Raw genomic sequence first — 9,257 nt, forward strand, 5'->3', positions numbered from 1 at the left:
TATGTATATATATACATATACATACATATCTATATATATATGTATATATATACATACACATACACACACACCCATACATATAACCACTCTGGAGAATGTATATAGCCATATAAACACTAATTGAGTAAAATTGTTTGGATCAAGAGATGATTCAATGGAAAACTTTCTGTGACATGTTAAGAGAAAAAAAAGCAGGTTATAAAACAGCAAGTAGCAAGTGTAAAGCTTTTTTAAAATTTTATTTTGGTGAAAAGTAGCTGTATAAACGTACATCTTACAACAAGGCCAGGTGCAGTGGCTCATGCCTATGGCGCCAGCACTTTGGGAAGCCAAGGCAGGAGGATCACTTGAGGCCAAGAGTTGGAGACCAGCCTGGGGAGAATGGCAAAACCCTGTCTCTAAAAAATAAATAATTATCCAGGTGTGGTGGTGCACTCCTGTAGTCCCAGCTACTCGGGAGGCTGAGGTGGGAGGATCGCTTGAGTCCAGAAGTAGACCATTCCCAGCCCAAGAACATTGTATTTATATTTCCTTTCAGACCCTGGAACAGTAAACATTTGAGAAGTAAACTATTTAGGTAGATCAGTTTGTATATATTGAAAGAATCCTGTATCATGATGCCTGTTATTTAAGAGGAGTTATTAACTGAGGAGTAATACACTAAACAAAATCCAGTGCATATAACTATCATATAAACTTAGTTTTAAAAAATAAAAACTGATCCTTCTCTCTCTGAAATAATACAAGATTTGAGTTGAGTAAATTGCTATTAATAGCTATGCTATGTTCTGACTAGAGACCATCAGAAACCATAAGGAGTGAGGAAAACTGTAATATGTGTTGATGAAGAAGATGCTGGGAAATAGCCACTCACACATGCTACTAGTGGAAATATATTGTCACCACTCTGAAGAGCAATCTGGTAATATTCATCAAAAGCTTTAACATGGCAGGGCGAGGTAGCGCACACCTGTAATTCCAGCACTTTTGGGAAGCTGAGGCGAGAGGATCACTTGAGTCCAGAAGTTTAAGACCAGCCTAGGCAACATGATGAAACCTCATCTCTACTAAAAAAAATACAAAAAATTAGCTGAGCATGGTGGTACACACCTGTATTCCTAGCTGCTCTGAGGGCTGAGGCAGGAGGATCACTTAAGCCTGGGAGGTAGAGGCTGCAGTGAGCCCTGATTATGCCACTGTACTCCAGCCTGTGTGACAGAAAGACCCTGCCTCAAGTAAATAAATAAATAGAAAAAAGAAAATCTTTAACATTCTAGGTGTCTTTACAACCAACATTTCAGTTTCTGTGAACTTATCCTGGTGGCTCATGCCTGTAATCCCAGCACTTAGGGAGGCTGAGTCGGGCAGATCGCCTGAAGTTGGGAGTTCGAGACCAGTCTGACCAACATGGAGAAACCCTGTCTCTATTAAAAAATATAAAAATTAGCCAGGCTTGGTGGCACATGCCTGGAATCTCAGCTACTCGGGAGGTTAGGCAGAAAAATAGCTTGAACCCGATAGGCAGAGGTTGCGGTAAGCCAAGATCGTGCGCCATTGCACTCCAGTCCCTGCAACAACAGCGAAACTTCGTCTCAAAAAAAAGAAACAAAAAACAAAAAAACAAAAAAAACTTACCCTACAGAATATTCAAGAATGTGAACAAAACAATAGGGATGCTTATAGCATTGTTTATGATAATGAGCAATTAGAAATAGCTTAAATGTTCCATAAAAGATAATGTTTTGCTTTTGAGCTTGATTTAGTTATACCAACTATATAGTAGACTATGCAGCCATTAATAAGAATTTGTACATGAATGAATTTAATAAACCCAATGTTGAACAAAAGAAACGATGAGCAAAAGAGTATATACCACATGTCATTTGTATAGGGTTCAAAACGAGGCAAAAATAACTAGTGGTTAACTTTGGGAGGGCCTCATGACAGAAGGTAGGCAAAGAGGGCTTCTGGAGTTCTGTGGATGTTCCATTTCTTGGTCTCAGGCTGATACATGGGAATGTTCATTTTGTGAGTGTTCATCGAGCTGTACACTGATGACTGTACACTTTTCTGCATGTCTGCTATACTTCAATAACATTTACCAGAAGAAAGGTTATAAAGTATATTAATAACATAGAAAGATGTTCAGCATATATTAGTGAAGTGAAACATATAAAAAGGCTGGGCACAGTGGCTCATGGCTGTAATCCAAGCACTTTGGGAGGAGGCAGGAGAATCACTTGAGCCAGGTAGTTCAAGACCAGCCTAGGCAGCATAGTGAGAGCCTGTCTCTACAAAAATTTAAAAAAATTATCCAGGTGTGGTGGGGCACACCTACAGTACTAGCTACTCAGGAGGCTGAGGCAGGAGGACTGCTTGAGCCCAGGATGTCAAGGTTACAGTGAACTATGATTGTGCCACTACACTCCAGCCTGGGGAACGGAGCAAGACCCTGTTTCTAAAACAAAACAAAACAAAAATTTATCTCTCTTTCTCTAAATATATATATAGACACATACACATATATATGTGTATATATATATTACGTAGAAAAATAAATGGATAGATTTTGGATGTTCACAAAGTGTCACCGGTAGACATCTCTGAGTGATGGGATAATAGGTGATTTTTATTTTTAATATTTTCTAAAATTGTTATAATAAAAATATATTTATTTAGGCCAGGTGTGGTGGTTCACGCCTATAATCCCAGCACTTTGGGAGGCCGAGGCAGGCTGATCACCTGAGGTCAGGAGTTTGAGACCAGCCTGGCCAACATGGAGAAACCCCGTCTGTAGTAAAAAATACAAAATTAGCCGGGCATGGTGGCAGATGCCTATAATTCCAGCTACTTGGAAGGCTGAGACAAGGGAATTGCATGAATCCAGGAGGCAGAGGTTGTGGTAAGCTGAGATCGCACCATTGCACTCCACCCTGGGCAACAAGAGCGAAACTCCATCTCAAAAAATAAAAAAAAATAATAATAAATAAATAAAAAATACACATTTATTTTAAAAGAGACAAGCATTATAATATCATTGTGAAAATAAAAGTATATATACATTTGCTGAAATAGAGAGCAGAGTTAACTGTGCAAATAGTGAGGACCTAGAGAAAGGGCTGACTGAGATGAATTGGGATTAAACAACCTGACATTTTACAAAGCCTTGATTAAAAAAAAATCGAATACTTTTTATTCTAGAGGTACATGGCATGTGACTTCACAATGAACATAGGATGTGAAAATTCTATGACCCTACTAGTTCACTAGGCGATACAAAGCAGTCTGGATCTTAGTTGCCCTGTCTGTAGAATGGGTTTAATAATAGCTTGTCTGCGTCCTCCCAGAGGTTTTTTGGGGATAAAGATGTAATGATATAGGAATAGCTTTGAAGTTTTCAGAGGTGGTTGGTTCAAGGTATCATTATAAGGGCAGTTTATAAAAAAATGTGAGATTAGATGCTACTTGAAAATGCTGTGAATTTTGTGAAACTATACTTTACTCTTAAGAAGCACCTATTCATTACGAAGATTTTTACCATGAGAAAGAAAAAAAAAAAGAAGATTTTAGTTCTGGGGCACAGTGGCTTATGTCTATATTCCTAGCTACTCAGGAGGCTGAGGTGGAAGGACTGCTTGAGCCAGGAAGTTAAAGAAGAAAGAAAAAAGAAAAAAGAAGCAGAGGGAGAGGGGAAGTAGGAGGGAGAGAGGAGATGGAGAGGGAGATTTTAAGACTTCATTTTTCTAACTTTTATACAAGAACATTTTTTTAAATGTAAAAAAAAATTCATTTTTATAGAGATAGGGCTTTACCATGTTGCCCAGGCTGGTATCAAACTCCCGGGCTCAAATATTCCTCCCACCTTGGCCTCCCAAAGGAGGGAGGATTACAGGCACTAGCCACTGTGCCAGGCCACAAAACATTTGTATAAAGAAAAGATGAACAAAAAATAACCTTCTATTTTCTTTCTTATCTTTTCTTTCTTTCTTTTTTTTTTTTGGAGATGGAATCTTGCTCTGTCACCCAGGCTAGAGTGCAATGGTACAATTTTGGCTCACTGCAACCTTTGCCTCCCAGGTTCAAGGTTCAAGCGATTCTCCAGCTTCAGCCTCTTGGATAGCTGGGACTATAGGCGTGCACCACCATACCCAGCTAATTTTTGTATTTTTAGTAGAGACAGGGTTTCACCATGTTGGCCAGGATGGTCTCCATCTATCGACCTCATGATATGCCTGCCTCTGCCTACCAAAGTGGTGGGATTACAGGCATGAGCCACCATGCCCACCCAATAATCTTCTATATTCAACTTGAGAAAAACAGAACCATTTTACGGATCTAAATTATTATTGTTATTATTATTATTATTTGAGACGGAGTACCTGTTGCCCAGGCTGGAGTGCAGTGGCATGATCTGTGCTTGCTGCAACCTCGGCCTCCCGGGTTCAAGCCATTCTCCTGCCTCAGCCTCTCAAATAGCTGGGACTACAGGAGTGCGCCACTACACCTGGCTAATTTTTGTATTTTTATTTTTATTTTTATTTTCTTTGAGAGGAAGTGTCACTCGTATTGCCCAGGCTGGAGTGCAATGGTGCAATCTCAACTCACTGCAACCTCCGCCTCCCGGGTTCAAGCGATTCTTCTGCCTCAGTCTCTGGATTGGCTGGGACTATAGGCATGTGCCACCGTGCCCGGCTCATTTTGCATTTTTAGTAGAGACAGTGTTTCTCCATGTTGGTCAGGCTGGTCTTGAACTCCCAACCTTAGGTGATCTGCTGGCTGTAGCCTTGGCCTCCCAAAGTGCTGGGATTACAGGCATGAGCCACAACACCCGGCTAATTTTTGTATTTTTAATAGAGACAGGGTTTTACCATATTGGCTGGGCTGGTCTCTAACTCCTGAGCTCCACTGATTCTCCCACCTCAGCCTCCCAAACTACTGGGATTACCGGCATAAGCCACTGCAGCCAGCCACATATATAAATTATTTTTTCAAATTGGATGGTAGCACTAATGTTTTTTTTTTTTTTTTTTTTTGAGACGGAGTTTTGCTCTGTACCCCAGAGTGGAGTGCAGTGGCCCGATCTCAGCTCACTGCAACCTCCACCTCTTGGGTTCAAGCAATTCCCCTGCCTCAGCCTCCTTAGCAGCTGGGATTACAGGCGCCTGCCACCAAGCCCAGCTAATTTTTGTGTTTTTAATAGAAATGGGGTTTCACCATATTAGCCAGGCTTGTCTCAAACTCCTGACCTTGTGATCTGCCTGCCTCGGCCTCCCAAAGTGCTGGGATTACAGGCGTGAGCCACTGAGCCCGGCCAATAGCACTAATTTTTTTATTCTTGTGATCAACTGAATGTTTCCTACTGAGAAGAGAAATAAAGGTGAGCCTTTTCATTCTGGAGAACTCATTTGCCTCAGCTGGTGTTAGAGTCCCACATATCTCCTTATTGTCAATTGTCTTTGACACACACAGTCAAGGACTGGTTAGATAAGTGCTAAAGAACTGACAATTAAAAACAAAACAAGGTCGGTGAGGTGGCTCTTGCCTGTAATCCCAGAACTTTGGGACACTGAGGTGGGTGTATCACTTGAGGTTAGGGGTTCAAGACCAGCCTGGCCAGTATGGTGAAACCCCATCTCTACTAAAAATACAAAAAAAAAAAAAAAAAAAAATTAGCTGGGTGTGGTGGAGTGCACCTGTAATCCCAGCTACTTGGGAGGCTGAGACAGGAGAATTACTTGAACCCAGGAGGTGGAGGTTGCAGTGAGTCTGGGTGACAGAACGAGGCTTCATTTCAAAAAAAAGAAAAACAAAATTTTGAACTTTTCCTCTCCATTCCCCGGCCCTGCTCCACCTACATTTTGTAGGTTTTATTTCCTTATGTTAGGGACTTGATATTGACATGTATCTAATATTTTACAATGACTTCTGCTTAAAACTATTACTTTTGTTTTGTCATATAGTGTATCTGAGGATTGTTTGTCCAAAATTTATCCTAGTCCTGAATTTTATATGATGGTTTTGATGCACTAGAGGCTCCCCACCCTCCATAAGTCAGATTTGATTATCTACAACTTATTTTAATAAAACTATTAAATTGAGTAACAAGGGAGGCCTTCTAAAAGGATTAATCAACAGCTATGAGTTTGCAAACTACTCGAACAAAATTGCCATCTTTATCTGGGATAAGAATAAGAATGATAATTGTTTTCCTAACAAAAATATAGATAATAGTTTTAAATTTTCAACAGTGAATTAATTCCAGAAAACATGTAAATATAGTAGTAAGACTTTGAGAAAATTGCTTAATTGCTCTGAGCTTCAATTTTCTTGTCTGTAAAATAGGAGTAACAGCATAGTTGTGAGAATGAATTAATTAACTCATAAACATTGTTTATAACAGTGCCCAATACTAAGTATGCCACACAATATTAGCTATAGTTGCTACTTTTGTAAATATAAATATTATTCTGTTTTCAGAGGAAGTTAACTACAGAATGCTGAAGTCAATACAAATAGAAGAACTAAGAACAGTTTAGTAATAGAAACATTTTAATGATGATGAATATTGCTGCCTTATCCAAAGGTATTACCATTTATCCAAGGAATTCAGATAAAAAATGCTTTGTCTCTTAATCGTTATAATTGGAAAACATCCAATCAGGCTAAGCTTCTGATATATAATATTTCACCGGAACTTGGCTTACATATTATAGAAACAGTTCACAAACACACAGTATTCTTTGGCTTAGGCCCTTACTCACAAAATTTAAACATCAGAGACACATATAGGTCATATTTAAAACAGAAAAGTGGCCAGGCACAGTGTCTCATGCCTGTAATCCCAGCACTTTGGGAGGCTGAGGGGGGCGGATCACGAAGTCAGGAGATTGAAATCATCCTGGCCAACAGGGTGAAACCCTGTCTCCACTAAAAATACAAAAATTAGCTGGGCGTGGTGGTACACGCCTGTAGTCCCAGCTACTTAGGAGGCTGAGGCAGGGGAATCCCTAAACCCAGCAGGCGGGAGGTTGCAGTGAGCTGAGATCACGTCACTGCATTCCAGCCTGGCAACACAGTGAGACATGGTCTCAAAATAAAAAATAAAAAAATTAAAAAAAAACAAACCAGAAATGCTATGAAAAGTATTACTCCATAGAGTACGTAGGTGTTGATCCATTTGGCCCCTTATATAAAGAGCTGTTCTTTGGTCTAGAAGACACACGGCAGGTGGACAATGGTCCAAGGCAGAGTAGGGTCAAAATCACTTTTTCCTAGTTCAGTATAATTCTCTACTAAGGTTCCTGTTGCCAAACAATACACAGAGGCATTCCAGTTTGATTAATCTTAAAATGTACACATCAAAAAAACAAAACAAGGAAGGAAAGAGGCCCTTTTTGAAATAGGTTGTCTCAGTTATTTCTTATAGTAATTCTGGAATGTATTACACGTGTGTGCGTAGGCACACACATGCATATGTCTAATTTTGTAGATAAGGAAGCTAGCGTTCCTAGTCTGAGAGGCAGATAAGGGAATAAACCATTTTTGCAACTCAGGATCTCACTAGAAGTATTGAAAACAGGATCTTGCTTTTTAGAATGCAAGGTGTCCAGTACTTAGAAAAATTTTATTTTATGGGCAATGAAGAGCTCACCCTTCCTCCCTTCCTCCCTCCCTCCTTCCTTCATTCCTTCCGCTATCCCTCCTTCCCTCTTCCCTCCCTTCCTTTTTTACTGATAAATAAAGCTTTAAAACCTGATATTCAGAGGTCGATGACAGCATATCACCAGTTGGTCTTTCGGCTTAACTTTACTGATCTTCAATTCTAGAAAGACCTTAAAGCACTGTACATTTCTGAGCTTTGAGGACTCAGGGTAAACAACTTGGCCTAGGCTTATTTAAAATTGGTACTTGGGAGTCCACATTTATTTATTTACTTGGGTCCAACTCTTGGCTTTCTTTCTTCCTGAATAGGCACTGAAATATTTGTGCCTATTTCAAAGCATTAGTGTGAGACTCAAATAATTAGCCACATAGGAAAACTCTAAATTAGAAAGCGCTGCATAAATGCTAACCTTGGTTGTTATATTTTACAACCTTAAATACTTAATAAGTAATGCCAGTTAATTTCCCAAAAAAGAACCTTGAAAAGTTGCTGCTATATATACCATAGGTATGTCAGATGTTATACAATTTTAGTTATCTCTATTTATCGAACAGTGTACGCTGAATACAAATACCACATGACTGTTGTACATCCTACAGTGTAATTACCAAGCAAATATGTATTCAGCCTGTCAGAAGCCTAATAGAGAGTCTCAGCCTTGGTTATAGACTAAAACTAATAGTGGTAACTATAAACAGTGACAGATTGGATGGCAATCCCTGTGCAGTTTTAATTTGCAGTTTTGTTTCTGGCAGAACCTGTTGGTTTTATGACCAACAATATATTGCAATCCAAGGAAAAAATGGAACCATTATGAGCCATTTTCAAGGGCTGCTTCCCCAAATGCATAACGTAATCACTGAACTGGGAGGCACAATTCCTTCCTGATGTCACATGGTGGAAGCCGTTGTTTATATTATTCCTATTACCATTTTTAAAGACAGGGAGTATGTATAATGCTTCATCCTCCAAAAGGGAGCAGCATGAAAGCAAAGTGCTTATGTGCAGCCAAAAGTTTGCCTTAAAAAAAATAATGGAAAACCCCAAAAAGAAATTCAATTTCAGGGTGTATTCCAAGTGTCAGATGTTTAACAAAAGTTCAGTTTTAATTCATAAACATGGATTGAGGAAACACCTGAAACAACTGAAGATAAGAGACATTACAGAGATCTTAATTTTAATTGAACTGAGAAAATGAACAAATTTACTCTTCCATATTTTAATTATATAAGCCATAAGTTCCTGAGTTATTTAAAAAATGAAACATCAGCCAGGCATGGTGGCTCACACCTGTAACCCCACCACTTTGGGAGGCTGAGGTGGGTGGATTACATGAGGTCAGGAGTTGAAGGCCAGCCTGGCCAACATGGCAAAACCCTATCTCTACCAAAAATACAAAAATTCGTCTGGCATGGTTGCACCCACCTGTAATCCCAGCTACTCAGGAGGCCGAGGCAGGAGGATCACTTGAACCCGGAAGGCAGAGATTGCAGTGAGTCAAGATCACACCACTGCACTCCAGCCTGGGTGACAGAGCAAGACTATCTCAAAAAAAAAAAAAAAAAAAAAAAAAAAAAAAAAAAAAAAAAAAAAA

Source organism: Sapajus apella, unplaced genomic scaffold, assembly GCF_009761245.1.
Source record: "Sapajus apella isolate SASKATOON/1434 unplaced genomic scaffold, GSC_monkey_1.0 scaffold4, whole genome shotgun sequence".
Lineage (NCBI taxonomy): Eukaryota > Metazoa > Chordata > Mammalia > Primates > Cebidae > Sapajus > Sapajus apella.